The 18,492-nt window shown below is 41.2% G+C and overlaps 1 protein-coding gene across 1 annotated transcript in view; it reads left to right on the top strand.

Annotated features, from left to right (window-relative positions):
* The window catches only part of SELENOH (selenoprotein H), a 66,933-nt gene that overhangs the window by 45,839 nt on the left and 2,602 nt on the right, over positions 1-18,492 (top strand). The window lies entirely within an intron of this gene.

Raw genomic sequence — 18,492 nt, 5'->3', positions numbered from 1 at the left:
TTTGTGTTACGTAGGGAGCCGAAGCGTTAAACAAAATAATTTTTTCGTAAATTACCCTTTTAACTAGAGTCCAAAATATTTGGTATGGACAGGTGCCAAATTTTTCCAGATTATTAAAATTTTTGTTGAATGGCTTAAATGGAAAAACATGCTAAATGCTTAAGATAGCATTACATCAAAGAAAAAAAAATATTATATCAAACGACAGGAAAGGGAGATCAGATAATGGCAATTAAAAAAAAAAAAAATTTCTTTAAAAATATAACTTTTTTAAAAATATTAAAACGTGAAGGAAACGTTACAAACTGAATCATTGTTCTTGTACCAACCTGAAGAATTAAGATGTAAGTTTGACCGCACATTAGTTCTTGTTTTTAAGAGAAATCCGCCCCTTCTCAAACCCCCCCCCATGCATTTTTTTTAATTTAATGTCTGCCCTTGACCCCTCAGATGCCTCAGATGTGGGAATTGTGGGAATTGTATCGCCCGACGCCCGGGACATGCAGTTCCAGGCATCGGGCAGGTGAATTTGTCAGGCATTTAGCCCTGCTTCGGGCAAGCAGCGCTTAATGCCGGAAGAATTCACATATGACAGGGAAAGACTGTCTTGCCCCGTCACTAAACTGCTATAGACCACAGCTGTATGCTGCAGCCTATAAAGAGCCTTCCTGGTCGAGGTGCGCGCAATGACCGATGTCATCAAATGTGCCGTGCAGGACAACAGGATGCTAACGTCATGCGCGGCGCGTTCGATGACATCACTCACTGCGCGCACTTCTGCCAGGATGTTCCCACAGGGAACAGGGAGATGTAAGTAGCAGTGAGTTACTTACTCAAACTTGGCTACTTAAAATATACTTACCATACCTTCCTGAAGGGGGAACTACCTACTTAATGGTGCGGACTTACTTATCAGGGGCCCATTCCACCTAATGTGGTGACATACTGGTCTGCCTATTAAGTTTTTATTAATAAAGACCTTATTTACATACTATTTTGGTTGAAATTATTTTATGTTCGAGGAAAAGTGCATGGTCATGAGGGACAAGTAGATTGTGCTCCATTTTAATCCCTTGGACAAGTAGTTAAAAAAAATAAAAATAAATAAATAAATAAATAAACCACACCCCTGGAGCACTGTGGTCAGACAATGGAAATTCAGAGAACTCCCTCTGTACAAAAACCCAAAAGAAGTAAAATAGTCATTGAATATAAATAAGACTGACAACTTTATTGGTATGCAGTAAAAACCAAACACACACAATGTGTGTGTGTATATATATATATATATATATATATATATATATATATATATATATATATTAAAATATATTATTTAATATATTATTTAATATAATTTAATATATAATTTAATATAATTTAATATATTATATAATTTAATATAATTTAATATATTATATAATTTAATATAATTTAATATATTATATAATTTAATATAATTTAATATATTATAATTTAATATAATTTAATATATTATTTAATTTAATATAATTTAATATATTATTTAATTTAATATAATTTAATATATTATTTAATTTAATATAATTTAATATATTATTTAATTTAATATAATATTATTTATTATTTAATTTAATATAATATTATTTATTATTTAATTTAATATAATATTATTTATTATTTAATATAATATTATTTATTATTTAATATAATATTATTTAATATTATTTAATATTAATAAAACCTGTGGCATAATCAGACACCCTAAATAAAAAGGGATATTAATCGTGGGGCATAACACATACTGATGTAATGGTTAGAGATGAGCGAACTTACAGTAAATTCAATTCGTCAAGAACTTCTCGGCTCGGCAGTTTATGGCTTTTCCTGCGTAAATTAGTTCAGCCTTCAGGTGCTCCGGTGGGCTGGAAAAGGTGGATACATTCCTAGGAAAGAGTCTCCTAGGATTGTATCCACCTTTTCCAGCCCACCGGAAAGCTGAACTAATTTATGCAGGAAAAGTAATCAACTGCCGAGCCGAGAAGTTCGTGACTAATTGAATTTACTGTAAGTTCGCTCATCTCTAGTAATGGTAACAAGTATTAATAGACACCGGCAACTCGTATATATGCATACCAAGTTAGTGCTGTGTGCTGGAAGTCACAGATCATAACAGACAAAAGTGCAAAGTGCCACAATACAGTGATCCCTCAACTTACAATGGCCTCAACATACAATAGTTTCAACATACAATGGTCTTTTCTGGACCATTGTAAGTTGAAACCAGACTCAACATACAATGTACAGACAGTCCAGATCTGTGAAACTTGTCAATGGGCCGGAAGAAATGACCAATCAGAATGGGCAATTTACTGGTAAAACACCTGTATTACTGAAGTGTATGCACTGACTGATGTCTGGTATCTCCCCCTACAGTACACGGAGGTATTACATGTTCTGTACACTTTACCTGTACCAGGGTTATCTGCTCCTTTGAACACCAGGTGAGGGCGGCTCCATGTAACTTTTTTAGGACATTGCATGTACTGTACAGGACCCCGAAGAAGCTCCTGTCCTCTACATAGACCAGTGTTTCCCAAGCAGGGTGCCCCCAGCTGTTGCAAAACTACAACTCCCAGCATGCCCGGACAGCCTTTGGCTGTCCGGGCATGCTGAGAGTTGTAGTTTTGCAACAGCTGGAGGCTCCCTGCTTGGGAAACACTGAAATAGACAGTGATTTACAGCTCCCAGCAGATCTTTCTTACTTTTATATGTAAGGATTTGCTTTATCTATATTATCTACTTATTTTTCTTTAATCCTCACTTTTTCGTATTTTTGGATGACATTTTGGTGGCTTTAGAACCAATTACCAGGTTTCCATAGAGTTCTGGTCTCAACATACAATGGTCATCCCAGAACCAATTAATATTGTACTGGAAGGATTAAGTTTTTTTTTTTTTTTTTTTTTTTTTTAAATAGGAAAAAAAAAAAAAAAAAGCCCTTCCTGCAAATGGACGTATATGTACGTCCACTGTGGGCTCTCGCTGTATGATGTGCGCTTAGGTGAGCGTGCATCATACCCGGTGGGTCCCGGATGCTATCAGCAACCAAGACCCTTGGCTAATGCCAGATATCGCCGATTTGGCTGATGTCTGCCATTAACCCCTTTAGGCACCATGATCAAAGTTGATTGCGGTGTTTAATAACAGTTAATCCCATTCCAGGCTAGCTCAGTGGGCTGATCGGGACTGCCACGGCATTTCGATCCTCTGAGAGGATGAGGGGAGGTGCCTTACCTTCCTCGCTATCGTCTGATCGGTGGAGAAGCATTGATCAGTGTAAGCAATCTAAAAATTGCATATTATAGTCCCCTATGGAGACTTTTAAAGTGTTTAAAATAATACATTTTCATTGTAGGACCTGGCCATTTTTTGCACATCTGACCACTGTCACTTTAAGCATTAACCCCTTGGGAACGGAGCCCATTATGACCCTAAGGACAGGAGCATCAGTTTATGCATTAATAACTGTGGGATGCTTTTACTTATAAATTTGATTGCACAAGAGTTTTTTCATGACATATCCTACTTTGTTAGTGGTAAATTTTCATTGATACTTGCATCATTTCTTGGTGAAAAATTCCAAAACTTGATAGAAAAATTCAAAGTTTTAAATTTTTACAACTTTGAAGCTCTCTGCTTGTAAGGAAAATAGGCATTACAAATTATATATTGATTCACATATACAATATGTCTACTTTGTTGTTTTTTGTATCATAAAGTTGACATGTTTTTAACTTTTGGAAGAAATCAGAGGGCTTCAAAGTTCAGCAGCAATTTTCACATTTTTCACTACATTTTCAAAATCTGACTTTCAGGGACAAGTTCATTTTTTAAGTGGATTTGAAGGGCCTCCATATCAGAAATACCACATAAATGACCCCATTATAAAATCTGCACCCCTCAAAGTATTGAAAATGATATTCAGAAAGTGTGTTAAAATTGACAAGTTTTTACTTTTGGAAGACACCAGAGGGCTTCAAAGTTCAGCAGCAATTTTCCAATTTTTCACAAAATTTTCAAACTCGATATTTTTCAGGGACCAGTTCAGTTTTGAAGTGGATTTGAAGGGTCTTCATATAAGAAATACCCCATAAATGACCCCATTATAAAAACTACATCCCTCAAAGTATTCAAAATGACATTCAGTCAGTGTTTTAACCCTTTAGGTGTTTCACAGAAATAGAAGCAAAGTGAAGGAGAAAATTCAAAATCTTCATTTTTTACACTCTCATGTTCTTGTAGACCCAATTTTAGAATTTTTGCAAGTGGAAAAAGGAGAATTTTTACTTGTATTTGTAGCCCAATTTCTCTCGAGTAAGCACATACGTCGTATGTCTATGTAAAGTGTTCGGCGGGCGCAGTAGAGGGCTCAGAAGGGAAGGAGCGACAAGGGGATTTTGGAGAGTGCGTTTTTCTGAAATGGTTTTTGGGGGGCATGTTGCATTTAGGAAGCCCCTATGGTGCCAGAACAGCAAAAAAAAAAACACATGGCATACCATTTTGGAAACTAAATCCCTCGGGGAATGTAACATGGGATAAAGTGAGCCTTAATACCCCACAGGTGTTTCATGACTTTTGCAAATGTAAAAAAAAAAACAAAAAAATAAAATAAAAAATTTTTGCCTAAAATGCGTGTTCTCCCAAAAATTTTACATTTTTAAAAAGGGTAATAGCAGAAAATACCCTTCAAAATTTGAAACCCAATTTCTCCCGATTCAGAACCCCCCCCCCCCCCCCATATGGGGTGAGAAGTGCTCTGCTGGCTCACTACAGGTCTCAGAAGAGGAGTAGTCACATTTGGCTTTTTGGAAGCAAATTTTGTTCTGGGGGCATGCCACATTTAGGAAGCCCCTATGGTGCCAGGACAGCGAAAAAAAAAAAAACACATGGCATACCATTTTGGAAACTAGACCCCTCAGGGAACGTAAAAAGGGGTTAAGTGAACCTTTATACCCCACAGGTGTTTCACGACTTTTGCATATGTAAAAAAAAAAATAATTTTTTTTTACCTAAAATGCTTGTTTTCCCAAAAATTTTACATTTTTAAAAAGGGTAAAAGCAGAAAAAAAAAAATAAAAATTTGTAACACAATTTCTTCCGAGTACGGCGATACCCCATATGTGACCCTAAACTGTTGCCTTGAAATACGACAGGGCTCCAAAGTGAGAGCGCCATGCGCATTTGAGGCCTAAATTAGGGACTTGCATATGGGTGGACATAGGGGAATTCTACGCCAGTGATTCCCAAACAGGGTGCCTCCAGCTGTTGCAAAACTCCCAGCATGCCTGGACAGTCAACGGCTGTCCGACAATACTGGGAGTTGTTGTTTTGCAACAGCTGGAGGCTCCGTTTTGGAAACAGTGGCGTACCAGACGTTTTCATTTTTATTGGGGAGGGAAGGGGGGCTGTGTAGGGGTATGTGTATATGTTAGGGATGTAAGAAAAAATCGATTCTCGCGATAATCGCGATTTTTCATTTGCCGATACAGAATCGATTCAAAATATTTTTGAATCGATTCTTTTAGGGATGTGGAATTTTTATCTGCGGACGCCCGGAACAGCATGTCATGTCCCGGGCATCAGGAGATAAAAGTTCCACATTAGTGGAGCCGGGCAGGCCGGATCTGACACGGCTATGGAGCGGGCTCCGACTCGTGCCCACTCCGTACTATGCGACCCCCGGCTGATTTCAGTAGCCGGGGGCCGCCGCTAATAGCCAGCATGCGGCAATCGCCGCGGCTGGCTATTAAAGGAGTATCCGGTGCACACTTTTCTCATTTTATCCTATCCAGGCTCTAAAATAAAACGCACTTTATCTTACCTGCCAACGAGCCCCCGGAGCTCCGGTACAGGTGTTCGGTCCCCGGGCTGTATTCTTCTTACTTCCTGTTAGTCCGGCACGTCACATGGAGCTTCAGCCTATCACCAGCCGCAGCGATGTCCCGCCTTCGCTGGTGATAGGCTGAAGCTCCATGTGACGTGCCGGACTAACAGGAAGTAAGAAGAATACAGCCCGGGGACCCAACACCTGTACCGGAGCTCCGCGGGCTCGTTGGCAGGTAAGAGTGTGTTTTCTTTTATTTTGCAGCCCGGACGGGATAACATGAGAAAAGTGCGCACCGGAGTACTAGATCGCCGCTGTCAAAGCTGACAGCGGCGTCTATTGGGATCTATGAATGCTCCCAGGTGGGCGATATATCGCGATGTATCGTCACCTAGACGGTATCGCGATATATCTGGATATATCGAATCGCCACACTGGTATCGCGATTCGAATCGAATCGCCAAATTCTTGGCGATTCACACCCCTAGTATATGTAGTGTTTTTTACTTTTTATTTTTTATTTTTTTGGTAGTGTAGTGTTTTTAGGGTACAGTCGCACGGGCGGGGGGTTCACAGTAGTTTCTCGTTGGCAGTTTGAGCCCAAACTTGCAGCCGGATACTTACTGTAAACCTCCGCCCATGTGAGTGTACCCTGTACATTCACAGGGGGGGGGGGAGAACATCCAGCTGTTGCAAAACTACAACTCCCAGCATGCGCTGACAGACTGTACATGCTGAGAGTTTTAGTTTTGCAACAGCTGTAGGCACACTGGTAATGTATCACTGAGTTTGTGACCTAACTCAGTGTTTCACAACCAGTGTGCCTTCAGCTGTTGCAAAACTACAACTCTCAGCAGTCACCGACAACCAACGGGCATGCTGGGAGTTGTAGTTATTCAACCAGCAGATGCACCACTTCAACTCCCAGCATGCGCTTTAGCTGTGCAAGCTGGGAGTTGTAGTTATACAACAGCTGAAGGTACACTTTTCCATAGAAAAAATGTGCCTCCAGCTGTTGCAAAACCATAAGTCTCAGCATGCCCATAAGGGAATGCTGGGAGTTGTGGTTGTCTGCCTCCTGCTGTTGCATAACTACAGCTCCCAGCATGCCCTTTTTGCATGCTGGGAGCTGTTGCTAAGCAACAGCAGGAGGCTGTCACTCATCACCTGCTGCTGCTCCACGCCGCATCAGGTCAGTCCCTCGCCGCCGCCGCTCCTGGGGCCCCGATCCCAACATTGACGTGCTCCGGAAGAGGGGCGGAGCGGTTTGCGGGAGTGACACCCGCAGCAGGCGCCCTGATTGGCCACCTCACCCCTGCAGGCTATGGCTGTTCGGGGCTGTCAGACGGCCCCGATCAGCCAGTAATTCCGGGTCACTGGAGACCAGATTAACCCGGAATCGCCGCGGATCGCTGGACTGAATTGTCCAGCGATCTGTGGCCATTGCCGACATGGGGGAGCATAATGACCCCACCCCCCCCCACCCCCCCCCCCCCCCCCCCGGGCGATATGCCGGGATGCCTGCTGAACAATTTTGGCAGGCATCCGGCTCCGGTCCCCAACCGGCTAGTGGATACGCGGATAGTGGATAAGTGGATACGCCCTCGGTCCTTAAGGGCGTATGGATACCCCTGCATTCCGAGTCCTATGTCCTGAAGAGGTTAACACCCCACAGGTGTTTGATGACTTTTTGTTAAAGTCGGATGTGTAAATGAAGAGAATTTTTCACTAAAATGCAGTTTTTCCCCCCCAAATTTTACATTTGTACAATGGGTAATAGGAGAAAATGCCCCCAAAATTTGTAACCCCATTTCTTCTGAGTATGGAAATACCCCATGTGTGAACATAAAGTGCTCTGCTGGTGCACTACAATGCTCAGAAGAGGAGGAGCGCCATTGAGCTTTTGGAGAGTGAATTTGTTTGGAATAGAAGTCGGGGGCATGTGCTTTTTACCCCATTTTGGAAACCACACCCCTCACAGAATTTAATAAGGGGTGCAGTGAGCATTTACACCCCACTGGCATTTGACAGATCTTTGGAACAGTGGGCTGTGCAAATTAAATATAACATTTTTTCATTTTCCCGGACCACTGTTCCAAAAATCTGTCAGACACCTGTGGGGTATAAATACTCACTGTACCCCTTATTACATTCCGTCAGGAGTGTAGTTTACAAAATGGGGTCACATGTGGGGGGGTCCATTGTTCTGGCACTATGGTGGCTTTGTGAACACACGTGTCCTTAAATTACGGACAAATTTTCTCTCTAAAAGCCCAATGCCGCTACTTCTCTTCTGAGCATTGTAGTGCACCCGCAGAGCACTTTACTTCCACATATGGGGTATGTTCTCAGAATAAATGGGGTTACAAATTTTGGGGGGGGGGGGGGAATTATTTTTTTTTTTCTTCCTATTTTCCCTTGTGAAATGGAAAATTTAGGGTAACACCAGCATTTAAGTGTGAGAAACAGTTTTTTTTTTCTTTTTTTTCCCCCATCCAATCCCTGTGGGGTGTTAAGGCTCACTATACCCCTTGTTACGTTCCGTTAGGGGGGTAGTTTCCAAAATGGGGTCACACATGGGTATTTTTTTGTGTTTGTCAGAACCGCTGTAAAATCAGCCACCCCTGTGCTAATCACCAATTTAGGCCTCAAATGTACATAGTGCAGAGCATTTTACACCCAGATATGGGGTATTTCCCTACTCAGGAGAAATTGCATTACAAATTTCGGGGGTCTTTTTTCCTTTTAGCTTTTTTGTGAAAATAAAAAGTATGGGGCAATACCAGCATGTTAGTGTAAAAATGAAAAAACATTTTCACACTAACAGGCTGGTGTAGACCCCAACTTTTCCTATTCATAAGGGGTAAAAGGAGGAAAAGCCCCCCCCCCACAAATTTGTAGTGCAATTGCTCTAGAGTACGGAAATACCCCATATGTGGCCCAAAACTGTTTCCTTGAAATACAACAGGGCTCTGAAGTGAGAGTGCCATGTGCATTTGAGGACAAAAAAAAATTGTGGAGGGGGGAACCTCCAGCTGTTTAGAAACTTCAACTCCCAGCATGTGCTGGCAGACAGTGCCACCTGCTGCCACCGCCGATGGGTGAGTGGACCCTGTTGGTTTCCCCATTTTGCCCGGCCTACTGTGGGTGGGCAGAACGGGGGAACCAAAAGTGAACCCCCTGCCCCCGTTCGGCTAAATTTTTGTAACTTTTGGAGGCTTCCGTTTCTACACAGTGCAATTTTTGTGAAAAATGACATATCTTTATTTTGTAGGTCCATACGGTCACAAGGATACATGATTTATGTAGGTTTTGTATTTTACTATTTAAAATAAATAAATAAATAAGTGACCAAAAATGCACAATTTTGGACTCTGGTATTTTTATTTATTTATTAATTTTTTTTTACATGTACACAATCTACCAGGAGGTTTAGCTAACCTTTATAATTTAATAGTTCGGACATTTACGCACATGGCGGTACCACATATGATTATTTTTTATTACGTTTTTATTTAAAAAATGGGGAAAAGGGGTGATTTAACACCTTCCCTATTAAAAGTTTAATTCACTTCTATCTCTTTCAGGACATCGTGATTTTGTTGCAATAGTCCCAATCAGCTCCGCTGAGCTGCCGGGAAAGTTTCACTTTCATTTTAGATGCCGCAATCAACTTTGATTGCGGCGTCTAAAGGGTTAATGCCGGGCATCCACCTAATCGGCGGTGACCAACATTAGCCGTGGGTTCTGGCTGCCCGTAGCAACTGGGACCCACAGAGTTTAACCCTCTCTCCGCTGGTGAGAAAGGTTTAAACCCCGTAAACGGGACCAGGGCATACACTTATGCCCTTGGTCCTGAACAGGTTAAAATAGCCCTATTCTGACTGCCTATAACTTTCAAATTTTTTCTCATATTTTGCACTGTGATCTCTAGTATTTATCGGTACCACATTTGCATGTGTGGCTTTTTGATTACTTTTTTTTCATTCATTTTTTTTTTTTCTGGGATTCTTATGTGACTGAATATCAGCAATTGTAGAATTTTTTATTTTATTTATAACACTTTCATGCCATTCACTGTAAGGGATCAGTAACATTTTAACAGTTTGGAATTGCCATGTGCAGAAACGTACAAACATGTAGATTTTTTTTGTCAGATTGGAAAAAAGAGAAACCTAAAGGAGTTATCCAGGAAAAAACTTTTTTTTTTTTTCAACCGGCTCCAGAAAGTTAAACCAATTTGTAAATTACTTCTATTAAAAAAATCTTAATCCTTTCAGTACTTATGAGCTGCTGAAGTTAAGGTTGTTCTTTTCTGTCTAAGTGCTCTCTGATGACACGTGTCTTGGGAACTGCCCAATTTAGTATCAAATCCCCATAGCAAACCTCTTCTACTCAGTGCAGTTCACGAGACAAGCAGAGATGTCAGCAGAGAGCACTGTTGCCAGACAGAAAACAACTCAACTTCAGCAGCTGATAATTATTGAAAGGATTAAGATGTTTTAATAGAAGTAATTTACAAATCTGTTTAACTTTCTGGAGCCAGTTGAGATATATGTATATGTATGTGTTTTTCTTGGAACACCCCTTTAATTGGGGAAGGGACTTGTATAAAAAACTTTTTTTTTTTTTTTTTTTTCGTTTTTACTGTATACATTTTTTTAGGCTCATCATGGGACTATTTTTATTGCAATTTTGTGATTGCTAACAATGTTAAGTGCTATGCATAGGCATATTGCTGATCAATGTTGTTGGTGATCAGACCAGAGGAGAACATCACAGCTGACGTCCAGGAGCAGGTAAAGGCTTGTTCACACGGCAGTCTGTCCCCGTTTCTTTTTATCCTCGTTTCAGTTCCGTTTTTGCAGACACTGAATGGATTAAAAACTGTTTTAAAAAAAAATCCCATTAATGTCAATGGGATTTTTTTTACAATCCGTTTACATCCGTTTGCACCCATCTGCACCCATTTCCATTTTTTTCATGGAAGAAAAAAAGGCACATGCAGTATTTTTTTTCTTCCGTGAAAAAAACGGAAGAAAACACTGATATCATAATTTTAACATTGAAGTCTATGGCAAACGGCTGAACCTTTAATGTCTTCCGTTTGCACCCGAGTTTAAAATATCCGTAATTACATCCAGAGCATGCTCAGAAGAGGTGACATCAGCAGACTCCTACAGTGTTGTGGGAATACTACTACTCCCATCATGGAAACAAGTCTGTTCCATTATTGGAGTACTAATTCCCTGGCTGCGGGAGTCTGGCTAGTGTTTGTACTACTATCCCCATCATGGATCAGACTCTGTTCCATAATGGGGGTAGTTGTAGTACAGGGGCTGAGGGATTGATCACACCGGGTCTCACCCGATCCGATCAGACGTTATTAAGCAGGGGAGTGGGCGGCATGGTCTGCAACCCTGCGATGTACACAATGTATTTTACTTTCATTTTTCAATTCCCCGCGGGCAACTCTGAATGGCCCGTACTAAGAAGCCAATCAGGGCTCCCTGCAGGGATTTTAAAATGGACAATGTATATTAAAAGCGCAGTGGGAGGAAAGATATATATCTAGCCCCCAGCACATTTATAAATATGTAACCCTGCCACTGCAAAAATATATACCCCCGCAGTATATATATGTGACCCCCCCCCCCCCAGGCGCATTTATAATTATATACCCCCCCGCCAGTGCAATTATTTATATACCCCCCCCGTCAGCGCATTTATATGACCCCCCCCCCCCCCCCCGCTGGCGCATATGTCATTAATGCAGCGCTATCTATGAAAAGCTTTTTACCCGCAGAGCATCGCACCAGCCACCACCGGTGCGATGCTGCTGATAGAAAACTAATCATACATAGCGCTGCAGGGGCATATTATATAGAAGTCCTGTGAGGGCCAGATAATACTATATATCTGGCCTCCACAGCAGTTCTGTATAATATGCCCCTGCAGCGCTATGTATGAATAGTATTCTATGAGCAGCATCGTGCTGGCAGCGGGTGGTGCGATGCTCTGCGGGTAAAATGCTTTTCATAGTGCTGCATTAATGACATATGCATCAGCGGGGTGGGGGTGTTACATAAATGTGCTGGCGGGGGGGTATGTATTGATAATTGCGCCAGCGGGGGTTATATAATTATAAATGCGCCTGCGGGGGGGGGGGGGGGGGGGAATATATATAATATACCCCCCCGCTGGTGCATTTATAATATAACCCCCGCTGTGTGTATATGTATAATACATATACACACTCACTGCGGGGGTTATATTATAAATGCGCCGGCGGGGGGGTCACATATACTGTGGGGGTATATATTTTTGCGCTGGGGGGAAATCTTTATAAATTGCCCCCCCCCACAGCGCTTTTAATATACATTGTAAATTTAAAAATTCCTGCAGGGAGCCCTGATTGGCTCCTCAGTACCGGCCATTCAGAGCTCCCCGTGGGGAATTTTAAAAATGAAAGTAAAATACATTGTGTACATTGCAGGGTTGCGGACCATGCAACCCGCTCCCCTGCTTAATAACTTCTGATCGGGTCTCAGAAGTGAGACCTGGTGCGATCAATCACTCAGACTCTGTTCCATGATGGGGGTAGTAGTAAAAGCGCTACTGTAGCCTCCCCAGCCGCCGGCAGACTCCTGCAGCCAGGAACTACTACTCCCACCATGGAAACAAGTCTGTTCCGTGATGGGAGGAGTAGTAGTAGTCCTGGCTGCAGGAGTCTGATTTTTCATACTTAAAAAAAACAAAAAAAAAAAAAACGGATAAACGGTTCAAAACGGATACCCGTTTGATCAGCAGTTTCCATCCATTTTTTAAAATCATTTATTTTAAGTGAAGCTTGGGCTCGCGCCCCCCCTGTGATTGCACAGCAGGTGGTTTGATTTCCCCTGAGCTCCCCAGATACTTCAAATGCAGTGATGAGTATTGGTGACAACATCTGAAGGGATAATGGCGGGCAGGAGCTCACCTGATGTGACGAGCCCTGTTTCTGCACTTGCTTCATAGCCCTGCAGTGTCCTTAAAGGGGTATTCCAGGATTTTTTTTATTTTTTATTTGACTATGCTACAGGAGCTGTAAAGTTAGTGTAGTTCATAATATAGTGCCTGTACCTCTGTGATGATTTTCTCACAATTCTTATGTGATTTTCATCCCAATATTTATTTTTAATAGCATACAAAATGACTGCTGTCTCTGATTTTTCCCAGCTTGCAATGCGGTTGAGACCTGACTCACTAGTCAGCTGATGACAGGGAGCCTGTCTGCTTCAATGGGAGGAGAGAGCAAGCTGCAACTAATGCAACAGTTGTAGGCATTCTGATTGAATACCACAGGTCTGCAGCTCATTTATGTTTCAATGGGTGGGGTGGCTGATGTGTGGGAAGGAGGAAAATGGTATCATGGGATTTGTAGGCAAACAAGAAAACTGAAAACAGGAAATACAAATTCACAGAAAGCTAGCCACAGTGTTCTGGTAATCTCACAGCATAGCCATTTACCCCAAGGCAAGCGTAGATCCTTCCTAAGCATGTCCATTACTGTCTGCCAGGTACGTACTAAAATCCCCTTATGCTGGATAACCCCTTTAACCTCCTTAACTACCACGGACGTATATTTACATCAGTGGCTGGCTCCCGTTATGTGAAGCCCACTCTGAGCTGAGCGCTCTTCATACCCGGCAGGTTCGGTTGCTAGTAGTAACCAGGACCCGCGGCTAATACTGGACATTGTCGATCAGGCTGATGTCCGGTATTAACCCTTTAGACACCGCAATCAAAGCTGATCGCGGTGTCTAAAACGGGAGAAAACAGTTGCTGGTTAGCTCAGCGGGCTATCCGGGACCACTGCAGTGAAATCACGGCATCCCCAACAGCTGAGTGGACAGCGGAAGATTCCTTTCCTTGCTCCAAGCCTGCCATGCATAACACTGATAACACTAATCAATGCTATGCTATGGCCTAGCATTGATCAGTGTATGCAATCAAAGAACTGTGTGTAATAGTCCTAGGACAAAAAAAGTTTAATGGGATTTAACCCCTTCAATAATTTTTAATCCCATTTAAAAAAAATAAACAAAATAAAGATAAACATGTGGTATCGCTGCATGCGTAAATGTCAGAACTATGAAAATGTTAATTAAACAGCAAGGTCAATGGGGTACATTGGAAATATAAATTTTTTATTTTTTTTTCACAAGTCCAAAATTGTGTATTTTTGGTCACTTTGTATACCCTAAAAGTATAAAAAGCGATCAAAAAGTTCCATCAAACAAAAAATGGTACCGATAAAAACTTCAGATCATGGCACAAAAAATGGCCCTCATACATCACTGTATATGGAAAAATAAGTTATAGGGGTCAGAAGATGACAATTTTACACATATTAATTTTGGTGCATGTAGTTATTTATTTCTTTTATAATAAAAAAACAAACTGCTGTTGTACCCCCCCCCCCCCCACGATCTCCAGGCAGGCACCCGGGCATTCTGGACATTTATGATCAGAACACTGGCATGGGGCTTCCGTGATCATGATGTCACGGCACACCCCCTACATTCGTGTTTATGGGAGGGGACATGAATGCGCGGGCATGGTGGCTGTGGTTGCTCGTCATCCGTCACGGATCGGCGTTCCCTTTGTACAACGGATTACTGAGGTGTCACGTTAGATATCGCGGGGGTTCCCAGCAACCAGACCCCACAATCAGACATCTTATGCCCTATCCTTTGGATAGGCGATAAGATATGAATTGTTTTAATAGCATGGGATGCACTTTTTTTTATTTTTTTTCTTTCTTTCTTAATAAGCCCTCCTGTTCCTTAGGCCCCTTTCACACTATAACATTCTCTGTTTTTAAACATCCGTATGAAGTTCCGTCTGAAAACCAGCTGAAAACGGCAGTAACAAAATCCTATACGTCCGTTAGAAAATCCTATTATAGTCTATGGGATTTTCTAATATCTGTTTTAATCCGTTATAGTCAGTTATTGATAACGGACGTTATTTTGTGACGGAAGATAGTGATGGGAGAAATAGTTAATGCACTATTTCTCCCGTTACTATCTTCTGTCACAAAATAACGTCCGTTATCAATAACTGACTATAACGGATTAAAACAGATATTAGAAAATCCCATAGACTATAATGGGATTTTCTAACGGACGTATAGGATTTTGTTACTGCCTTTTTTTAGCTGGTTTTCAGACGGAACTTCATACGGATGTTTAAAAAAAATTATTTGTAGTGTGAAAGGGGCCTTTGATGGATTTATAATTTTGTCTGACAACTCAGGGAATCATGAGATAGGTGTAACATTTTAGAGCTATAACGTGAATTTTTTTAGAGGGCTTTTTGCAGCACCAATTGTACCTTGTAATGACTTGTAATGATATCATTTTGTCATAAAATATACGGTAAATCTAGGAAAAAAATGTAGATGGAATAGAAACTTCCCACGTTTTTTCCTTTTTTACACTGTAACTTAACTACCTATCACCATCTAAACTTTCCCTAATCCCCCCCCCCCCCCCGTCTGTCCCTGACTCTGATAGTCTATCCTTGCATTTATTTTGCTTCAACCCCCCCCCCCCCAAAATACCTTTCTCTATGCTCTTCATAGTGCAGTTGGAAGAACAGAGCAGGGGAGGTTGTCATAGCAACACAAGTCTGTGGAGAGAGCAGATAAGCAGTGCATATATAATTAGCCATGTGGATAGAGGGGAGAGGAACATGAAAAAAAGTGAATGTATCCTCTATGTTCACTTGCTGCTTGTGTACAGCTCAGTGCTCTTTCCCTCCTGTCTGACAGACTGGGAGCTGCACTAAGCTGATTTCAGACACTGAGTCTGCAATGCTTGCTGACAGGATTGCTAGGGAGACCCCTAGTGGAGAAGTTTTTAAAGTAGAAAAAAAAATGAAAGGAGGAATTTTTTTAAAAATAAAACAATTAAAAAGTTGTACTTCCTTTTTAACGTTGGGTTTTTCAGTTTTTGCACTTTCGTTTTTTTCCTCCTTACCTTTTAAAATTCATAACCCTTTCAATTTTCCACCTAAAAATCCATATTATGGCTTATTTTTTGCGTCACCAATTCTACTTTGCAGTGAGATTAGTCTTTTTACCCAAAAATTCACGGCGAAACGAAAAAAAATAATTGTGCGACAAAATTGAAGAAAAACACAATTTTGTAACTTTCGGGGGTTTCCGTTTCTACGCAGTGCATATTTCGGAAAAATGACACCATATTATTCTGTAGGTCCATACGGTTAAAATGATACCCTACTTATAGGTTTCATTTTGTCGTACTTCTGGAAAAAATCATAACTACATGCAGGAAAATGTCTAAGTTTTTAAAAGGTCCTCTTCTGACCCATATAACTTATTTTCCACTTACAGGACGGTGTGAGGGCTCATTTTTTGCGCCGTGATCTGAAGTTTTTATCGGTAACATTTTTGTTTTTTATCTGACTTTTTTTGATCACTTTTTATTCATTTTTTAATGGTATAAAAAGTGACCAAAAATACGCTTTTTTGGACTTTGGACTTTTTTTTACGGGTACGCCATTGACCGTGCGGTTTAATTAACAATATATTTTTATAGTTCGGACATTTACGCACATGGCAATACCACATATGCTTATTTTTATTTACACTGTTTTATTTATATTTTTTTATGGTAAAAGGGGGGGGGGGTGATTGAAACTTTTATTAGTGAAGGGGTTAAATGACCTTTATTAACACTTTATTTATTTATTTTTTTACTTTTTGTTTTCCAGTGTTATAGCTCCCATAGGGACCTATTACACTGCACACACTGATCTCTCCTGCTGATCACTGGCGTGTATTAACATGCCTGTGATCAGTGTTATCGGCGCTTGACTGCTCCTGCCTGGATCTCAGGCACAGAGCAGTCATTCGTCGATCGGACACTGAGGAGTCAGGTAAGGGCCCTCCCGGTGTCCTGTAAGCTGTTCGGGACCCCACGATTTCACCACGGCTGTCCCGAACAGCCCGAAGGAGCAGCCGGGATACTTTCACCTTCACTTCAGACACGGCGGTCAGCTTTGATCGCTGTGTCTGAAGGGTTAATACAGGGCATGTCCTGTATTAGCCGCGATTCCCAGCCGTTGATAGCCGCCGGGACCGACCCGATATGAGGTACACTTTAATTCAGGAGATATATCAAAACCTGTGTAGCAGTGGTGCAGTTGTTCAACCAATCAGATTGCTTCTTAAATTTTTAAAGCCTCTGAAAATGGAAAGCACACCTTTTATCCTCTACAGAGATTTAGCAAAATCTCCCCAAATATTAATAATTCTTCCCTATTACTATGTACTAGACATGTGCACTAGAAAAAAAGTTTGTTTCCTTTTATCATTGTTGGTAACATTTTCGATTCGGTATTCGGGGGTTCGGGGTGTGATTTCTCCCCCCCCCCCCCCCCCAGGGGACCATTATCGGGAGCGTGTGCAGGAAAAGAGGGCAGCCGCAGAGACCGGAACATTGGAAGACAGGTAAGATGATATAATTTTATGTGATTTATTAATACATGATGTAATGTTGAATGACTGAATGCTGTATGGATGATTGATGTGTTTGATCGATGTGTGTTTGATTGCCGGGTGATTTATGTGTAACATGTCATGTCACTTGCACGAACACTGTTTCTGTTACCAGGGTGCCTCCAGCTGTTGCAAAACTACAACACCCACCCAGCATGCCCTGACAGCCAAAGGCTGTCTGGGCATGCTGGGAGTTACAGCGGGAGCCACCCTGGTTGGTTGGCAAACATGTGCTATGTTCTAACTAATTTCATTTTTAAATCCCCCTCGCTCTTTTCTGAACTGGGTTAGTAGGTCAATAAAATGCATAGTAATTGCCGTGGGAACATTTTTTATTCATAAAACCGCAGACTTAATTGGATAATTACCGTTTAGAACGTTTGGGGTCCCAACGTTCTAAACGGCAATTATCCAATTAAGGCTGCAGTTTTATGAATAATAAATGTTCCCACGGCAATTACTATGCATTTCATTCACAAACTGAACCATTTCAGAAAAGAGCGAGGGGGATTAAAAATTAAAGTAGTTAGAACATAGCGCATGTTTGCCAACCACCCAGGGTGGCTCCAGCTGTTGCAAAATTGCAACTCCCAGCATGCCCAGACAGACTTTGGCTGGCAGGGCATGCTGGGTGGGTGTTGTAATTTTGCAACAGCTGGAGGCACCCTGGTAACAAACTGTGTTAGCACAAGTGACATGACATGTTACACCTAAATCACCCGACAATCACACACATCGATCAAACACATCATTCATTCAACATTACAGCATGTATTAATGAATCACATAAAATTATACATTTTACCTGTCTTAATGTTCTGATCTCCACGGGTCTCTTCTTTTCCGTGCTCCCGATAATGGTCCCTTGCTTCTAAATGAAAACTAATTTTGTTTTAACAAAAATAAAATTAGTTTTTCACAGTTTCGTAGGCATGTACAATTCGTTTTGTTCGGATTCCGGATTAATTTGGATGTAAATATTTCGTACATTCGGATCAATCCGAATGTACGAAATTTGAACAATTCGGACAAAAACGAATTACGTCCAAAATGAATT

The sequence above is a fragment of the Hyla sarda genome, chromosome 7, assembly GCF_029499605.1.
Source record: "Hyla sarda isolate aHylSar1 chromosome 7, aHylSar1.hap1, whole genome shotgun sequence".
NCBI classification, from domain to species: Eukaryota; Metazoa; Chordata; class Amphibia; order Anura; family Hylidae; genus Hyla; species Hyla sarda.
Note: the sequence above shows the minus strand (reverse complement) of the source record. Positions and strands in the feature narration are given on the sequence as shown.